The following is a 21,521-nucleotide window of genomic DNA, read 5'->3' on the forward strand; positions in this document are numbered from 1 at the left end:
TTTATTTTCGCTTTGAGCCAAAACGGTGCAAGAAGAAATGATGTGTTCAATGGTTTCCCCTTCAGTTCCGCAAATCCTACATTTATCAATGATCGATTGTAAACCGCATATGTGTTTTTTATAATTTCTTGTATTTATAACACGATCTTGTATTGCAAATATAAAACCCTCCGTCTCAGGGTGAATATTTGATTTCTTAAGCCATGCATGAGATGCCTGAATATTAACTTCTGGTTGTTCCAGTTCTTTAAAGTATCTCCCATGTAAAGACTTCTGTTTTATATTTGCTATTGTGTCAGGTATATTTGGCTTTACAATGTCTGAAATTATATTATCACTTAAATTTAAAGGTGTGTAGCCTTTATCGGCTGAAACCAAAGCATTGAAAAAGGAGTTATCACGAGCTCTATTGAGGAAATAATTTTTTAGTAAAGCAATTTGATTTTTTAGCAGTATTTCTGGATTTGAAAAACCCCTACCACCGTTTTCGCGTGGTAAATTAAATCTTTCAATAGCAGATTTAGGATGGTGTTTACTAAATTTGGTAAAAAGAACTCTAATTTTAATGTTTATGTTGTGTAAATTAGTTTTGGACCATTTTATAACACCGAAAGAATAGGTCAGTAATGGAACAGCATATGTATTAACTGCTTTAATTAAATTATTACCGTTTAATTTTGATTTTAAAATAGATTTAATTCTTAAATAAAATTGCTTTTCTAAATTTTCTTTTATAATTGAGTGTTGAATATGATTTGATTGATTAATACCTAAATATTTATAAAATTTTCCTTTATTTAAATTTTTAATGATTTCTCCTTCTTGAGTTATATATTCTAAATGTTCGTAATGACCGCGACATATTGACTGCATTTTACACTTATCAATACCAAAACTCATCCCAATATCATTTGAGAAATTTTCAGTTATTGTTAGTAAAGATAAAATGTGATTCTTTTTCGATGCATAAAGTTTTATGTCATCCATATAAAGAAGGTAATTTAATTTGGATAGTGTCTAATATTGAATAAGTCTAATATTGAAACCATATCCAGTGCTATTTAATAGATTTGTCAAAGGATTAATGGCTAGACAAAACCATAAAGGACTTAAAGAATCTCCTTGATAAATTCCCCGTTTAATTTGAATAGGCTCGGATTTTAATTTAGTATTGTTTATTGATAAATTTAAAGTAGTTTTCCAAAATGTCATAACATGAGATAAAAAGTTAATCAAATCCAAATTAATTTTATAAATTTTAAGAATTTTAATTAACCATGAATGTGGTACTGAATCATAGGCTTTTTTGTAGTCTATGAATGCGGTATAAATGTTTCTATTATTTTTTCGAGCTTGTTCCATTATTACCGTATCTATTATGAGTTGTTCTTTACAACCAAAACACGCTTTAACACAACCTTTTTGTTCTTCATTAAGTATATTTAATTTTTGACAATGGTCGTAAATTATTACTTTAATGCAAGATGTCATAATTTTATAAATTGTAGGTAGACATGTGATTGGCCTATATTTTGATGGATTTTAGTATCGGAATCTTTTGGTTTCAGATATGTTATACCATGGGCCAAAAACTCTGGAAATGTGTTAGGTTCCCTAATAAATCCTTTAAAGTGATCAAGTAAGCATTTATGAATACAAGTAAATTTTTTTAACCAAAAGTTATGAATTTGGTCACCTCCAGGGGATTTCCAATTATGTGAACTATTAATATTTTCAACTAAAATTTCATGGCTAATTTGAATATGATGTCGATTATTACTATCTGGTATATCATTTTCTAAATGAGGAATCCATTCTGCCTGATTATTAAATTGAATTTCATTTGACCATATGTTTGACCAGAATTCTTTAATTTCGTTTATATTTGGTGTACCATTATTAGTTTGAGTTTTATTATCTGTTAAATTTTTGTAAAACAACTTCTCATTATTTCTAAATAGTTTGTTTTCAAATTTCCGTTGTTTATTATTTTTATATCTTTTGAGTCGTTTAGAATAAATATTTAACTTCTGTAATAAAGTGTCTTTGATTTCTATTAATGTTTTATTATATTCATTATATTTTAAACAATGTATTCGGTTGTTATTTAAAATGGATTGAATACAATTATTTAGATGATTAGAATTTATACCCTTTAAATATTGAGTTATTCTACCTAAATCTCGTCTGATATTGTTAATGCGTTTATTTAGTCTTCGTTCCCATTTTGGTAATTCTTCAGCTTTTATATTATTTGTCTGGTCAATTTCTTTTGAACCATTTAATCTGATAATTGTTAAAGCTCCACTATATATAATACTGTGTAATTTTTTAAAACTTGTCGTGTTATTTACAAATTTAGGTAAAATTAATTGATTTAAAATTTCAATCATTGCAAAGAATTTTTTGGAGCTTTGTTGTTTAGGTAATAGTGGTCTATTAAATGGTTCTATATGTTCAAATTCGTTCAGAGTTCTATTAAATTCATCTTCAATTTGTTCTTTAAAATTTTGATGGTAGTAAAAATTATGATTAATAACATGTATATCATTATAACTCAAGTCTAAATTATTTATGTCGTTTTGTATCGTGTTGTTTGGTGTTGAATTATTTTGATAACCGAAAGAGTCATTATGATTTGGTAAACTTTGTAAACTTTGCGGTTCAACAGAATTTTCAACTAAATTATTAGAAACTTCATTATTGTCAGAATAATTAATTGACAATTCTAACTTTACATCATTTTTGATCTTTTCTAAAATTGCCGAAGGGATATAGTTTTTCTTCATAATGGCTCTCCTCTGGTCAGCTAAATTTTGAATAGTAACAGGAAACTGGGGGTACTTACTTTGGAACGCTTTAAATAAATCAAGCCTGTAAGTACTCACAACATCCTGCAGTTTTGTGATCTGAAAATATTCCCGTATAATGAAAATATTCATTTCCATAGTCCTTTTTTTTGCGTTTTCTAACTTCTGTAGCACCATTGGATTGCAGTGAAGCACTTGCAACAACATTGGATCATTATTATTATTATTATTATTATTTCCCTCCACCACCCGGCGGCGGCGGCACGGCAATTTTGCCGGAGTACATACACTATTACGGATATTACAGGGTCATTATAAATGATTGTTCCATCGTAGTTGGCGTTGAAAACCCACACAAATTTTGGTAGTGCCACCTATCGGCGATACTAGTCTCAGTCTTTTTATGAAGCTTGCGGCACATTCAACTACGTCACCAGCACCTACTGCGATTTTGATTTTAAATGAGATTTAATTCTTAAATAAAATTGCTTTTCTAAATTTTCTATTATAATTGAGTGTTGAAAATGATTTGATTGATTAATACCTAAATATTTATAAAATTCTCCTTTATATCAATTTTTAATTATTTCTCCTTCTTGAGTTATACAGGGCTGTCCCGAAAATGGCGCACTTCCGATGCACTACGGTGTAGAAGAGATTACCACAAACGTGAGAAAAATGTTAAAAAAAATCTATTGGACTTATTTGCTGATTTGGCGGTCTTTGATAGTGGCACTTAGCAGGTCAATTATTTCGAAATAAATGTATTAAATTGTAATGAAAACTACCTCTAATCGTATTACCACAAAGTACAAAATCACTCACTATCAATATCCGATCCGGCATAATAGAGAATTTAGAAGTTTAGGAAATCGTAAAAATTATCTTAAATCCACTAAGGCAACACAGCAAGGTAATGATGTATTACGGTTTTATCGAATTTAATCCGAACTTTACGAAAGCACTGTATATTAAACTAATTTTAATATAAAAGCCATAAATTTATTAACGAAAATTTGAAAATACATAGTAGTTTATTTGATGAGTTTGTGTGTAAATTTGCACACGAACGAGTTGAATACAACGTTTTTTTGTTCGACGTTCGTTAAAATTAGCTTGACGTTTCATTTTGACAAGTTATAACGTTTATCAAAATCCGTTCGCACAGAGAAAATTCTCAAATTCTGACAGTGTCGAACACAAAATTTGTTTCTGTTCTTGTTTCTGAAATTAATCTAATGATTTTTTTTTTTTCATATGTAACTTTAATTCAGACAATATTAATTCGCATATTTTTAATATTAGGTAATTGACATCACATTTATACATAGATAGAATATCTAAGCAGATATATAAGCTCTATAGTAAAGAACAGCGTTGCTGAAGAAAAGATTTGTTTAACAATCAATTTTAAAAAACGAGGCGGGGCCTTCCTTAGCCACGGCTGGCATACGTCGATAAACTATCTCTGTCGGACCTATGTATACGCATAAGACTTTTTTGCCGCACTTATTTAAAATGTTTATTCGTGTCGGGGAAATTGTTTAAAACCCTCGTATTTGTCTGGCTTTTTTGCGCATATTTTTAATATCAATTAATAAATCTGTCATAAAAATTTCAAACTGCCTAAAGTATATTTTTCGCGTATACAAAAAAAAAATGACTTTGAGGCAGTCGGGCTATACTTTAAAACCGTCCAAATAATCAGGGATTTTTATTTCTCTAATCTATAATTGCTAAACTAAAAAATCAGTGTAATTTCAAGTTGCCTAAAGTATGTTTTTTGGGATTAATTTTTTGCAAATGTCATATGCTACGCAGTAGAAAAATAACCGCAAACGCCCTTAGCGACTCTCGATTCCAGATTCACTAACATTCAAATAGTACAATTTTTTAAATTTCTGATTGCCTAAAATACCTTCCCAAAATTCGTCATCAGCTCTCGGGCTATACCTAGTACCTCATCTTCTAAATGAGGAATCCATTCTGCCTGATTTAAATTGAACTTCATTTGACCATATGTTGGACCAAAATTCTTTAATTTCATTTATATTTGGTATACCATTATTAGTTTGAATTTTACAATCAACAGATAGTAATCTAACAAGATTTTTGTAAAACAACTTCTCATTATTTCTAAATAGTTTGTTTTCAAATTATTTTTATATCTTTTTAGTCGTTTAGAATAAATATTTAACTACTGTAATTGTTCTGGGATTTGAACCCATTTGGTTCGGTCCCGCAATTATTGTAAGACGCCTACGAGTGATGTCGCTGTACTAGGCCCATAAGGCCATGTTGATCAACGCGCGCAGTCCCTCATCAAGGCGAGATTCGCGACCGCCATTAGTAAGTCAATTAACACCTACCGCTCTGAACGGTTGACTCACACGTGGGTGGCACACACCTTTGTCCACCATTTCTTTATTTCTCATTATCTCCAATAAGTAATCTCATCTACCATTTTACATGTGTTAATCTCATAGTACAAGTTTCGTTTAATTCAGAAGTGTAAGTAGTTCAGTTATTTTCATGTGTTTAAAGCGAGTAAACGCCATTAAGTTGAACTGACCGTTGCATCAGTTACCCCACGCCACGCCACTTTCCTACACCGAACATCCATGGATTCCATACAGTCAAACGGTCCCTAAAACCGTCCCCAACAGTAATAAAGTGTTTAATTTCTATTAAAATGTTTTATTTTATTCGTTATATTTTAAACAATGTATTCTGTTTTTATGTAAAATCGATTGAATACAATTATTTAGATTTAGATGATTAGAATTTATACCCTTTAAATATTGAGTTATTCTACCTAAATCTTAATAATTTTTCTTTACAGATACATGAAAACTCTTAACAAGGATTTACAAATAACAACGCCAGTAATATTTTTTCTTGGGGGACTTTCGACGCTCACTACATATTTCTATATTTTAAACGTAAGGAGAGACACTTGTCAATTGCAGTTTGTTCAGTTCTTTTTCCAGAATTTTTTCACTAGCACTGACATTTTAAAGATTCGCATTATTTTCATTTTACTGATTAACATTTCCATTTCCGTAATGTTCGCTAAAAGTGGTCAAGGAATAGTCGATGAGGTATACGATAATAATTTCCCAATGTACGATGATGGCATCAGATTTTGCAGACCGACAGAATTTTCGACGTCCTTGCTTTTTGCCCGTGGTACAATTGGAATTTGAAAAACAGGAAGGCGCTCTTGATTTGTATGTCAAACTCCATAAAACCACTCAGTTTTAATTTTGCTGGAATTACAATTGATTACAAATTGGCTGTCAGTGTGAGTGTGCCTCGTGCGCTGTTAAAATATTTTGTTCGATACCTCCCTAGAAAGTGAGTCTGTATCCATGGTTACCAGTGGTTGAAGGTTTCACTTTCGCTCGTTGTCTTTTGCGATTTTATGAAAAAGAATCTCAACTCTACCCCACCTACACAGTTGCCATATAAATTTTCGTACATAGTTGCCATACTTATCCACAATAATTTTCAATCATCTAATATAATTCTTCATCATCCATTTACACAACGTGTACACAATCACTTTATTGATGTTACAGAACTTTGTTTATTTTGTATTTTATCTTTTTCCACAGCAACAGATCCCTTCAAACATGCGATTTATTTCTTTTTATTTTTATTTGATTTAAAAGTTTGAATACAAAGTTACAGACTTCACTTTCTAAGTAGTTGGGTCAGATATCGAACAAAACCAAATACAGCACTAGAGAGTAAGGCCGCTTTTGTTCACTTGAATTGAATCATACAATTCGCGTAAACAAAAGTTTTACCTCTCTCGTAGTGTAAATAACTATTTCAATGTGTTTTCTAGGTGGCGAGATTTTCGTTTTCTTACGCGTTGGCTTTGTTCCAACTGAGTAATGCGAAATAATCGTATTCTTGTGTTGCATGTCACAAAGAAGAAATCAAGCTTTTTGATTCAACTCGTGTTTTTGTTTAAGTCACACAAAATATTGAATCTTCGTTGATTTCCTTACTCGTTCACTTTATCCCTACTAACAGATGAGCTAAATGTCAAAGCAACAAATTCTTAGGATTTTGTTATTATGCACTTACACAACACGGGCAAATCGTGCTACAACTTCCACCAACTCCTTCACGTGTGGACATAATTTATAATTATTCTATTGCCACCGATGTAACCGGAAGAAAAGTAATTAAGAAGTTTTCTATAAATACGTAATTAATTTAGCAGTACGTGCATTCGATTTCTCCTCTTTCTACGTAATAGAAGCATTAGAAGATCTTGATTTGTCAATACATTTTCGTCGTTAAAGTGCCTCCTTATTGCATAAAGTGCTAAAAAAAGTTACATTTATTATTCAGTTATACAGGTTAATTATTTTTGTCCAAATAGAATAGATGAACAGCAAAATCATTAAGGACATAACAACGTCATTTAAGCTTTTCTTTTGTTGAGGTTTCAATTCACAAAACCGTGTTGACATAAGTTTGCAGTTACTTAGAATTAATTATATGCTTTTGTTGTGTGGAATAAAATTGAAAAATAAATTTAGTATTAGAATAAAACTATTTTTTATTTATTTCTTACTGTGATAAATATACCTGAAGCGTTGTCACTAGAGAGCGGATAATATGCACGACAAAATTGAAATATATGCACATATACATACAGTGCATTTTTTTTAACTGTTGCCATAGGGAATTGCATGGTAAAACTTATACCCCCTGTTAACTTTTGTTCTGATGAAAATATTCAAACCATTTTTGGAACAAAGTTGGAAGATTTTTTAAACTATCAGTTAGATTACAATTCAATATTCTAAACTGTCGAAAAAGTTGTGAAAAAAATATTTTATAGCGCGCCGGAATAATAGTACGTCGAGCGGCCGCCAGAATAGCGTCCCTGTCGGCTCAACCAGCACCTGACCATCTCCACTTTTGACTTTTGTCACTTTCATTTAAAAAATAGCGAGATATCCTGGAGGCTATGATTAGCTTTTGGAAGGCAGAACATGTAAACATTTATTTATTAAAAAAATACAAAACGTTAACGCACAAATAACTCAACAAATTAACAGAAATTATTAAACGAAATGTTCAAAGTGTTTTCCTTCGACTGCTAGACAATGTCCCAAGCGATCTTGAAAATTTCTTCGCGTGTTATTCTTGCCCTTAATTCCTCCACAGTTTCTGATTGACCTTTTATGCGTTTTTTTAACTGTTGCCGTAGGGAATTGCATGGTAAAAATTATACCCTCTGTTAACTTATGATCCACTGCAGATTTGGTGCAAATTTTTATTCTGGTAATAAATCATTAATAAGACTACGTAATGTTTGAACAACGAGCGACAAGTAGTTTTATTTTACTACGAGTAATTTTACTCTTCAAAGTTGAAATTAATGAACGTAAATAATTTGACAAAAAAAGTATGTAGTAGGCGATATGGGAACAAAAATTAGGTTTTATATTTTAATTTATTATTTATTTTAATCATAGCCTCGAGGATTTCTCGCTATTTATTTTTTAAATGAAAGTGACAAAAGTCAAAAGTGGAGATGGTCAGATCTCAGATGCTAGTTGAGCCTACAGGGACGCTATTCTGGCGGCCGCTCGACGTACTATTATTCCGGCGCGCTAGAAATGTTTTTTCACAACTTTTTCGACAGTTTAGGATATTGAATTGTAATCTATCCGATAGTTTAAAAAATCTTCCAACTTTGTTCCAAAAATGGTTTGAATATTTTCATCAGAACAAAAGTTAACAGGGGGTATAAGTTTTACCATGCAATGGCAACAGTTAAAAAAAATGCACTGTATATGCAGCGATTTTTTGGGAAATATGCATACACTTGGGCCATATATGCATGCAAATATGCAAAAATTATGGAAATAAGAATTGAAATTTGTAAATTGAAGCATAATAATATTTTTTGGACTAATTCAACAAATATGTACACTACTTAATCTACTCGTGTTAAATATGTAAAAACTAAACCACTAGCCTAAGAAGAAGTCGTTCAAAATTTTCCACCTGAAAATTATGCGTACACTGTCTTTACGCTGAATTCTAAATTATTATCGTTTACTATTTCGCTGCTCCTTATAAAACTGGACTCTCAAGGGAGCTTTTAAAAATAAATTTTTTACATTTCTAATTAAATCGAGAATGGGAATTTTGATTCTTAATACCGTGCCTTCAAATAAATTCGGAATCAGAGAAGGCTGTGATTTATATTTTGTCTATTAACGGTTGGTAATAGACGTTTACACACGTGTACTGTATTGTCCAAGGTCACTGCCGTGCCTTTAAAAATTGGATGTTACCAACTTCATAATAAAATCACAGCCTATTCTAATTCCGAATTGATTTGAAGGCACAGTATTTTGGGCTACACAATTTAAACCTTGAGCTAAGCATGTTACGTGAATGTATTGAAAAAAAAAATTAATACATACAGGGTGTCTCAAAAGTAAGGCCTTTCCTTGAAAGTGCGTCATCTAGAAGTGTTATGGAGTACTAAAAAATTGTTTAAAAAATTCAATATCTACTTCTACGGTGACTCCTGAAGTGCTATTTTTATAAAATAATTTTTGTTGAAGTGTTTGATTGTTGTGTTACCTCTCAAACTCATCAAAATGGTTGCCCAGATATTCAATAATACAATACTATTACGCATTTCTGGGTAGAGGTAATTCTCAGCTTACAGCTTTGCCTTTTTTATATTTTTAAAATTGCGTATATTTCCTAAATGGAGAGTCAGAATTTTAAAAAAATATTTTTCCAGCCTACTACCCCATACCTAAATGACGTACCTTCAAGGAAAGGCGGTACTTTTGGCACACCTGTACCTATATTCCCTTTGCATAAAATCCGCCATCTAGTTATCATCATAGAAAAACAAGTGAGGTGACGTAAGTCATGAGAGATCATGAGAGATAAGTGCGAGGCGACCTCCCTAGATACATCACAATCAAGAATATTTCCTTTTTAACAAATTTTAAGAAAATTGGATCATTAAGGAGACAAATTGACAAACAAAATATTTAACAACTCCTAAAACGTCACCTGCATCGCGTAAATAAACCAAAAATGTATTTATGTAGCCCTTTTCAACGATATCCGTGCTATCAGTGTCATTTTTAATATATATTATTATAGCAGATTGTACAGGGTGAGCGAAACTCGATGTCTCAGCTCTGTTAAAAGAAAAGGAAAGACGATAGAAAAAATCGGAAAAGAGGTTCTTAAATAGGATTGAGTAAGGTCCATTTTATACCAAATTTGCATATTTTTCCATATTTGGAAACTGAAGTAATGACGTCATCGAATTTTTTTCCCAGAAACATACCTATATTTGGACATATTTAAAAAGAGCTAATCGTGACGATTGCGAATTTTTGATATTTACAAATTTGCTTATAATTTTTTAACGGAAAAATTTTGTAGAGAAACAAATTTGATCAGAAAAATGAGCTCTTTTTAAATATGCCAAAATATAGGTATGTTTCTGGGAAAAAAAATTCGATGAATAGAGCTGAGACATCGAGTTTCGCTCACCCTGTACACACAAATTCATCTAAGTCATCCTCGGAATCCGAATCAGACTAGGTTTTTTTTTTATTTGTCGGAAATGATAGATAATAAATTGCCAAATCAGGAAATTCAAAATTACTAAACTGACACAGCAAGTGATGCCAACATACTGTCATATTCACAGCACGAATATCATTCAAAACGACTATACAGGGTGTAACAGAAAAAAAATGCATTTATTTTAACTGATGATAGGACTCATGTACTACAACAACTTTTCTAGGAGGTAACAAAAAGCAAACGAAAGTGAAACCTTTTTATTCATGAAGCGCAATTGTAACTTCTCATGACATTCAAGAAAAACACCAGTAAAAAAAACAACCGAAAGTGAAACCATTTTATTTATCAAATACAATACGAAGGGAATAAAAAACATTCAGTTTTTACGATTCCTGATTAAAAAAGTTTTGAGACTTATAAAATTGCATTCAACGTGAACGGCACATCAAAATAAAAGGGGGACAAAAATGGCAATTCAATTTTGCAAATTCCAAGAAACTCTATTTAGAAAAGTTGTTGCAATTAATGAGTACCGTTACCAGCTAAAATAAATGCACGTTTTTCTGTTACACTCTGTATATGTAGATATCAACAATAAAATTAAACCGAGATGATTATCTTGCGGAATGTTTGTTGTCGTGAAGCGTAAATTTAGTAACGATTGATTGAAAAAAATCTAAATGTCCAAATGTCCAATCTAGTGTCTAAACTCTATAAAGAAATTAATCCCAATTAGAACTATTTTCAATTATTTTCGATTAGTTGAATTTTGGTTTTTCGACGGAATCAAAGTAATTTGGTGTATTTCAGAGATTAAGGACAACGTTATCATCACATAAACTGTGTAATTAACAGCATAATTTCTATTTACTGGTATTACTTTAGATTATACACAGGGTTATTATAAATTATTGTCCCATCGCAGTTGGCGTTGGTCGCGTAGGGTTGAATGTGCCACAAGCCTCATGACATGTGTCAGACTAGTATCGCCGGTAGATGGCGATACTGGCGGTAGTTTTTACCGCCGGTATCTGTCTACTAGTCTGTCTCATGTTGCGAGGTTGACGACACATCCAACATTTGTATGGTTTTCAGCGCCAACTGCGATGGGACAATCATTTATAGTAACCCTGTAGTTTGTAGTTGAATGTGCCGCAAGCCTCATAACATGAGTGAGACTAGTATCGTCGATAGATAGCGATACTGGCAATCTATCTACTAGTTTGTCTAACGTTGCGAGGCTGCATCACATCCAAAATGTGTGTGGGTTTTCAACGCCAACTGCGATGGGACAATAATTTATAATAACGCTGTATTATAAATATGGACAAATCGTAATAATTTTTACCAATAACACTGGTCCACAATGAAAAACCTGTCTCAAAATTAAAAAGTAAATATGATGGACTTTTGGATGCTGATGACGGCAAAAATATTTAAAAAATTCCAGCACGTCCAGTTTTCAAAGAAAAAAAATTTTTGTTTGTCTTTATTTGAATCTGGTACAAGGAGAGAGTAGATTTTTTGGACGTTAAAACTGAGCTAGAACAAAAATTTTGCATCTATCCTCACTACTCAAATTTTTTGACTAAAAAAATGTTTGCTGCAATTTTAAATTCATTTTTTATAGCTTTATTGTCGATGGTATTTGTACAAAGAAACCTTGTCGAAATAAATATTTACAAAAAATTTTGAAATGTCGAGAAAAGACCGTATAAATTTAACTCAGAGGCCGATTTCAAGTTGACTTGCGATGGTCGCACTTGTTGTCTTGATAACGGCACAAGAGAGAAAGATGACGCATATTGGTAATTAATGTGTAGGACAAAGATAAGCTACACATTTGCGCTGCACCACCTATTTGCCACCATGACTTGAAATCGGGCCCTCAATGTTCAAGAGACAACAAAGAAATATAACGGAGTTTGTGCAAAAGTATACCTTATTCATTTTCTTACGCTTATTGCCGATTTTAAATCAAAGTTTATTTAGGTGTATGTCGTATTTTAACATTTTTTTCTAAAACACTCTTACGTGATAAAGAAAAATTAAGTTCATATCTGAAATCAGCATCCTAAAAAAGACTTAAAAATCTTATTAAAACCAAAACAGGTTTTTATAAATCAAATTTTGCAGGCCTGTGTAATTCTTGACAAATGTTGAACATATAAACTTGGCCGAATTTGTTTTTTTTGGGTGCTTCGCAGGGCAGCAGTCTAGGCTCTGTTTTATTTCATTTATGAACGAATTTACTTATTATAAAAAGAGGTTACGAAAGCTACTAGACGCGTTTTACAAGCAAGCGATATTATTTCGCAGGAATATTGTTGAATGAAATATTTTTCAAATTTGCTTCAGTTTCCAGAGTTAGACAGCGTAGTTAGTTTATATATTATAATAAGGGCCGGTTGCACCAACGTGAGTTAAATTTAACTACTTACAGATTAAAATATACGAAAACATTGTTATAACAATAGGTAACCAAAGTAAGGAAGCATTTTAACTTACAGTTAATTTTAACTGGCGGTTGTGAAACCGGCCCTAAGTTCATTTAATACAACGAGTTGGTTATATTTTTTCTACTCACGTAACGAGGTAATGACATTTATTATTTACAAATGAGAGTTTGTTGGAGTTCATTCGGATTAATCGCAGTGTTATTAAATATCCATCATTTAAATATTCAGAAGTTCAGAAGTCTGATGTCTCTTCAGGTGACTAATTCTAACGAAACTTGCCCCTCGCAGGGGTGAATTTGCAAAATGAGATAAATTCCATAATTTATATTTTATTAGAATTGCTTTAGATTATCGGTTAGCCGTTAGAAAAACAACATATTTTGTGGAATATTGAAAAATATAAATTTGAACGGACGAACTTCATGGAATATTTGAGAAAAATCTATCGGATCCATCTAAAACAGTCACAAATTTATGTTGCAAATGTGGACAAATCGTCACAACATTTTGATCAATTCTTGGCAAATATGGAACACATAAACTTGACCGAATTTGTTTCCTTTTGGGTTCCTCGCAGGGCAGCAGTCTAGGCTCAATTTTTTTCAAGTTATTTATTACTTGTAATAGTTATTTACGATGCAAGACCGTTACATGTAAAGTTCAGTAACGGTCGAGCTTTGTACAACGTTTTACGGTATATTTGGTCGTAAATCTTTTATAAAATGTCTTGCATTTTGTAGGTTAGTGCAGCCAGTGAAAATATCTGATGAATGTTAGGATGGCAACATTAAGCTGGATTTATAAACTCTTCCGCAGCCGCAGCAGTTGCTGTTGACGCAACGGCAAGAAGATAAAAGATCCGCATTGGGTACTGTTATTTATAAAGTTCGGTATCAGCCACGGTTGCATTTGGGCAGCCGCAGCTGTGCCGTTGGATATAACCAATTTTTATCTTCTGCGGCAACTGCTGCGGATTCAGTAACGCTCGACCAATCAGGTGTAAGCAATTGAGCCGGTAAAACAGGTGTTGGTTGTTGACAGCATAATAAACGGGTGTATTTAAAAAATTGTTCCGGATCTGCAGCTTTCATTTTCAGAAAATAATTGTAACTGCCTTGAGTTTTCCTTTGTCTATTAATTGGCCTTGTTTTATATTATCTTCTCCTTCGACGATTCGTTTTTAGTATTACATAAGAACACAGTAACAACCCAAAAGTTCCCAAAAGCACTTTTTCGTCAATCATTGTAAAGAAACGAATATTAACGTGTAACAACAAAGAAATAGGTTATGTTACATTATGTGTTGATAGGTGGCTTATCAGTATGGTACCAACTACAACGGCATGGAGTTTATAAATTGGTATCCTTGCCACCACTGCTGCGGCTGCGGGTACCTCAACCGCTACAGCAACCGTTGCGGCTGCGGAAGAGTTTATAAATCCCACTTTAGTATGTTAGCATGGCGACGCCCGGTAAAAATTTGAACCGAGCTAGCCCGTTATGAGACAGTTTACACGTAGAAACAGAGATAAATAAACAGATGTTTACGACCAAGTATACGGTAAAAATAGTTTTTCTAATTTGCTGTTTTAACAAAGCTGTTAACGCATTCGTTTTGAATGCGTTAATAAGCTATTAGCACATCCGAAATCTAGGAACTTTTTTCAGTTGGTAACACACATTGCCGGGAGCAAATTGATTCTGGTATTCGCTACTATTTGCTGCATTTCTGGATAATTCATCATTAATTGCAATTAATTTCACTTGCGAAAAGTGACAATTATGTTTAGTCTAGATTCAAATTTAGATTTTTACTTGAAATGTTAACCATGAAATAAATATGTCACCAATTGTCACAAAATTCCCTAAATTACCAAAATTGATTTTATTTGTAAAAAAACATGTACATATTTAATATGCAAATTAGAAAAAATGCATAAAAAAACTCGTTTTATAAAACATAAGAGCACTCGTCATTTACAGGCACTTCTGCCTGCGGCAGTCGTGCTGCAAATCTGACTCGTCTCTTAATATAAGTTTTATAAAACTCATGTTTTAATATACTATTACAGGTTTTATAAGTTGGCGATAGAATTATGCAGGGATATTGTTGAATGCTTCGATATAGGCAAAGTCTTCAAGTTTGTTCTAGTTTGCAAAATTAGACGGCATAATTAGTCAAATCACTTAGTCCATTTAAGGCTAGGGCCACACTACAGACTTTTCATCGGCCGACAGTTTAGTTGGTTGCTTAATAAGTATGAGGACTTATGTGAGTGCGCACACTAAAGCGATTGTAGTCGGCCGACAGATTGATCGAAAACAGTTTAGTTTACCTGGTGGGCGCGGAAGCTACCCAATAGGACTAAATTATCGGCCGATTATTTAGTCTGTAGTGTGGCCCTAGCCTAAAACAAGTTTCTAACGAGGTAATGACATTTATTATTTACAAATGAACGTTTCTTGGAGTTCATTTGGATTAATCGCCGTGTTATTGAATATCCATCATTCAAATATTCAGAAGTTCAAAAGTCTGATGTCTTTTCAAAATTATTAAGATCGACTGCCTCGAAACTTGCCCCTGTAGGGGTGAATTTGCAAAATGACATAAAAATCTATACATTTTATTTCTTAAGCTATAATAATGATGATGCAAAATATAGACATTTCAAATGATCCTTCTGATTGAAGCAGCCGCATGCATTATTCAAAAATATGGATTTTAGATTAGTTAAAGCTAGCTTCAATCGGAATACCTAAAATATTAAACTTTGACAAATTTAGATCAGTCGTGTCGGATCACGATATCAGTATGTGAAGCACCGACTTCAACAAGATATCTCCTTTTAATAAAGGTAAACATTCAAGATTGGATTCTTTTGCAGCATCCTCATTTCACAGGATACCGATGAACTATTTCTTTTATTGGCACACTTGGTTATTGCAACCTGGGATTTTTAAAATTTTATCAACAGAAAGCAACAGGTGGTGGTTTTTTGATTTTTGAATGGACTTAGTTTATTACCTGTTTTAAGTTTATCCTGCGTCACCTGCTGTTTTTCTTTGTGTTTTTTATAAACTTGATTAAATTGTTCCAGTTCTTTCAATTGTTGCATTTCGCTTCGAATGTACAAAACATTTTTAGTTCAATGATTAAAAAGAAAAACATAACCTAAATATATTTTGTAACTAGATTTTGACATGGGTACACTTTAGCGAAAATTTTTTATACCCAACTACAGTCAAAACAAGCATTTTATTTAATTTAATTTTGACAGTCCAGGAGGTTTTTTTGAATTTACTATAGTAATAAATTTTGAGTGATTCAAAATGATTGTGGATAAGTATGGCAACTATGTATGAAAATTTATATTTATAGGCAACCGTGTGGGTGGGGTAGAGTTGACATTTGTATGATATTTCATTATAACATTGCACATTAAAAAAGAAATGTCAACTCTATCCTACCTACATAGTTGCCACATAAATTTTAATACATAGTTGCCATAATGCCATACTTATCCACAATCATTTTGAATCACCAATAGAACATAAAGGGTTCTCAACGCATGAAAACATGTAAGGTGATATAACTCATGAATATGAGAGATAAGCTCGAGGTGAGCTCGTTAAGGATATACATGGTGATTCACGTAGTCTGTTCGTTACAAACTTTCTGATCTCCCAAAATCGAATTAATATGAAAATTGGTAGCCGACTATAATCGACTGCTCCAAGTTAAAATAAAATATTTTCAGAATGGCGACACTTCCGGAAATCGACGCCATCTTTATTTTTTTAAATGGAAAGGCACTACTTTACACAAAACAAAAATTGAAATGGTCAAAGAATCAAAATATTTTTCATTAATTCTTGATATTACTACAAAATGTAGTACAGGGCAAGTCACGTAAGGTTTATTTCTGAATTTATTTTGTACGCAACCAAAAATACTAATTACGCTGACCACTTGATACCGTTTATAATGTACTTTAATTTAGTAATCAACGTAGGTATGTAATTTGGCCAAAAATATAAAAAAAATTCCAAATACTGTAACAAGAAAATGAAGACAAAACGATTCCCATAACCAAATTTACAGCGAAGGATACCAACAGCGTCGAAACTAGGGTATTATTATACAGCGTGTTATTGAAATGCGTTAGGAAAATTTAAACGGTGATAGAACTCATCAAAACAAATTACTTTTCTATTTACCATTTTTTCAAAAACTCAAATTTATGCTCGAATTTATTTTCACCGTATTTCGTGTCATCAAGTCGTTTATGGATGTGACCGTGAAAGAACAACGGCTTCGTACGAAAAACGTTAACGCAAAAACGTAGATAAATACGGCAAAAACTTACTGTCATGTCCTTCACCTGCATGCGGCCGTGTTTACAATTTATTAGAAAGTGAATTTCCCGTAATTATCGTTTAAAATGGTGAAGTACACTAATCCGGAGTTAACATGGTGCTCACCTACGGGGAAGCTTTATCAAATGCTAGTGCAACCAGGCGTTTGTATGTAGGTACATGAAGAGATTTCCCGATCGCCATATCCCCTGTCCACGTAACTTTGTGAATGCTGTCCAGCATTTAAGGGATTATGGGACTTTTAGTCCTGTCTTGTCCTGTTGACGAAAAACCGCTCGGCTTGGAAACCGCTCGACCAATGGGAGCACAGCTTTTAAAAAACGCCACGGCGTGGCTCGGACTTTGCTAGAATAGGAAATATTTCTATTTTCAAAGCCACGCTCAGGCTCAATAGCGCATGCGCGTTGGCGTGGCTGTCTTGAAGTAGCAAGCCACCATGAAAATGAAGACGACTCTTCTAAAGCCAAGCTAGCCGAGCGAGCCACGCTTGTAAAGCCACCATGAAAACGACGCTTTAATTGCCGACGACTTGCATTACGAAAACAGGGATTACATCCGTATCATCTTCAACAATCAGAAGATCCACTACGTCGAATTGTATTTTGTCAATGGTTTCTTCAAGAGGTCGTAATTGACCAGTTTTATCGCCAGCTCGTTCACCGGACTTAAACCCTTGTGACTTTTTTTATGGGGCCATTTAAAATAGATTGTGTATGAGACTCCAGTTGACACCGAGGCATTTCGATAAAATTCTGACATGTTGATGAGAACTCAAGCTTCTGTGGCTCGAAGGGCACACAAGAGCGTGCATCGATTACGGAGGGCGTCATTTCGAACATTTGATTTCAAGGTTAGTGCCCTTGATCAAGTGTGGTGAGTAACTTCAATTGTCACTCTCACTTACTACGAATAAAGAATTGGTTTTTGCTTGACTATCTAAGTTTTTATCTTCTTTCGCTTTTAATGTACGCGCGGAGACATTGGCGGGTACTAGAATTTACGATCAAACTAATTAAAATTGTATCTGGGTTTAAAAAGATTTTTCGAAAAAATGGTAAATAGAAAAGTAAGTAAGATTCGCATGACGTCGAGCTTTTTGGTTTATCACTAAGAAATTTTAAATTTTAGCTAAATGATATTGATTTATAACACTTTCTTTCATTAAAGCTTTAAAGCTTTTGTGTTGATCACAATTATTTTCTGATTTTCTTTTTTTTCTTTGTTTTTTAATATAGTGGATATGAATTGTATTAATTACTTTTGATTGATTGGTTTTTTATAAATTATTATAACTATTTGATGTAAAGGGGGTTCCCGTAATAAAAGGTATTCACTATCCCTCCGCCACCCGGCGGCACGGCAATTTTGCCGGAGTACATACACTATTACGGATATTACTATCAAGTAAGTAATAGTGCAGTGCTTATCAACATAATTACCGGCGTCTCGCCTCCGCATTTTGACTTTGTTGTGTATTATGTTCTGTGTCAATGTTAAGGAATTTCCTCACGATATGACATGAGTATAATAATATACCTTTTTGAATTTCAACTATGTACCAATGTGTTCCCTAAATCCAGAATTTTTAAATTTTTAAAAAGAGATTGCGGTACAATTCCCGTTGCTGAAATTATAAGTGGTAAAATAGAATTTTTTTCTAAACTCCAAAGATTTCTCATGGCAACGGAGAGCTCTAAATATTTATTAATTTTTGTGTTATACAGGCTGTTTGATGAAAAACGCCTCAACCCATAACTTTTTTATGTATTACCCGATTTCAATGAGCAAAAAAATCGAAGATATGGTTTTCAAGCGCTAGTAGACAGCCATAAAATGTATTTTTTTGGCGTTATCTTCAATAGCTAACGATAGTCAATTTTTTTTTTTTTTAATGGACACATGTAGTTTTTTAGGCTTGGTCTGGTAGGTTTTTTTTTCTGAATCTAATGATGTATTGAAAGTTATCATTTGGTTCATAGCTAACTAAAAAAAAAAAAAACATTTTTGTTGGTTCAGCTTATTATAAAATTTTTAGGAGTGCTATGGAAAACAATCGGAATACAAAGTACGATAAATGTTATCTAAACGTCAGCTTAGAAATTTTCATCTGCTTTTTTAAACTTTTTTTATTTAAGTATAAAATAACATTGTCAGTCATGCAGGATAGCAGTCATTTGACTATTATTTTATGTTCGAGTGTAATAAAAATCATAATTAGTCAAAAACAAAAAGTTAATAGAAAAAATAATAATAATTATTATTATTATTTTATAGAAATTATAAAAAACACATATGCGGTTTACAATCGATAATTGATAAATGTAGGATTTGCGGAACTGAAGGGGAAACAATTGAACACATCATTTCTTCTTGCACCGTTTTGGCTCAAAGCGAATATAAAAAACGTCAAGATATATTCGCTAAAATTATACACATGAATTTAGGTGTTAAATTCAATTTATTAAAGAATACACAACCACATTATAGTTATACACCAGAAAGTTGTTTGGAAAATGACAGTTATAAGTTATATTTTGATAGAACAATTTTAACTGACATTCATATTAAGCATAACAGACCAGACATTATAATAATATAATTTTATATAAATAATATAATTTTAAATAAAAAACAAAAGCAAGCATATCTTTTAGATATAGCTGTTCCAAACTCACATAATATAACACAGACATATAACACAAAAATTAATAAATATTTAGAGCTGTCCGTTGCTATGAGAAATCTTTGGTGTTTAGAAAAAATTTCAATTTTACCACTTGTAATTTCAGCAACGGGAATAGTACCGCAAATCTCTTTTTAAAAACTTAAAAATTCTGGATTTAGATAACACATTGGTAGTTGAAATTCAAAAAGGTATATTATTATACTCATGTCACATCGTAAGGAAGTTCCTTAACATTGACACAGAACATAATACACAACAAAGTCAAAATGCGGAGGCAAGACGCCGGTAATTATGTTGATAAGCACTGCACTATTACTTGATAGTAATATCCGTAATAGTGTATGTACTCCGGCAAAATTGCCGTGCCGCCGGGTGGAGGTGGGATACGAAAAATTATTATTCATGTTTTCTAAGAAAGTAATAATAAAACTCTTCAAGATTGCACCTAAAAATTTTCAAACTCACACTTGACATTTTTTGCTATTTGTATTCCAATTGTTTTTCACCGCACACTTGAAAATTTCATAATAAGTTGAACCACAATTAAAAATTGTTTTTTTTTTTTTTCAGTCATCTATGAACCAAACAATAACTTTTAATACATCATTAGATTCAGAAAAAAAACTTCACCAGACTGAGCCTAAAAAACTACATATGTCCATTTAAAAAAAAATTTGACTATCGTTAGCTACTGAAAAGAACGCCAAAAAAAAATTGTATGGCTGCTTCGTTGCGCATGAAAAACCATATCTTTGGTTTTTTAGTTCATTGAAATCGGATAATAAATAAAAAAGTTATGGGTTGAGGCGTTTTTTATCAAACAGCCTGTATGTCTGTTATATTATGGGAATTTGGAACAGCTATATCTAAAAGATATGCTTGCTTTTGTTGTTTATTTAAAATAATAATGTCTGGTCTGTTATGCTGAATGTCACTGTCAGTTAAAACTGTTCGATCAAAATATAATTTGTAATTGTCATTTTCCAAACAACTTTCTGGTTTATAAATATAATGTGATTGTGTATCCTTTAATAAATTGAATTTAACAGCTAAATTCATGTGTATAATTTTAGCGAATATATCGTGACGTTTCTTATATTCGCTTTGAGCCAAAACGGTGCAAGAAGAAATGATGTGTTCAATTGTTTCCCCTTCAGTTCCGCAAATCATACATTTATCAATTATCGATTATTATTATTATAAGTTGTTTTGATGAATTATATCACCGTTTAAATTTTCTTAACGCATTTTACTTAATAACATACTGTATAGCAAGGGCCTTGCTGCCAACGTGAATTTGAATTTCTAACACCTACCGCGATTACCGACTTATTCTGAATTATAATATACTATTCATTTACCAAACTCCCGCACTGTCAAAGTGTTTGCAAGTTGCCGTACTGCTGTTCTGAGACTAGTAATTTTTACTTTAACGTTGGTGCAAAAATCTGAAATTTCAAATTTGAAGTTAATTTTAATAAATTGGCTTTCTTTCATTCAAAGTATTACTTACACGAAATGGCTGAACAAGAAGAAGATATGAAATGTAACAGAATACTGTTAACGGCCAGAGAAAAGCAGGGTATT

The 21,521-nt window shown here is 32.4% G+C and overlaps 1 long non-coding RNA gene across 2 annotated transcripts; it reads left to right on the forward strand.

The window, feature by feature from the left end:
* The first annotated feature begins 5,053 nt into the window (after nt 1–5,053).
* Nucleotides 5,054–7,391, forward strand: LOC138140634 (uncharacterized). 2 transcript variants are annotated; one of them, XR_011162660.1, is made up of 5 exons: nt 5,054–5,321; nt 5,653–5,752; nt 5,801–5,911; nt 5,962–6,040; nt 6,664–7,391. It is a non-coding gene; the product is annotated as an uncharacterized lncRNA (long non-coding RNA). The 2 variants fall into 2 exon arrangements; XR_011162659.1 differs by lacking the exon at nt 6,664–7,391 and having other exon boundaries at nt 5,058–5,321; nt 5,962–6,101.
* The last annotated feature ends 14,130 nt before the right edge of the window (nt 7,392–21,521 follow it).

The sequence above is a fragment of the Tenebrio molitor genome, chromosome Y (genome assembly GCF_963966145.1).
Source record: "Tenebrio molitor chromosome Y, icTenMoli1.1, whole genome shotgun sequence".
Lineage (NCBI taxonomy): Eukaryota > Metazoa > Arthropoda > Insecta > Coleoptera > Tenebrionidae > Tenebrio > Tenebrio molitor.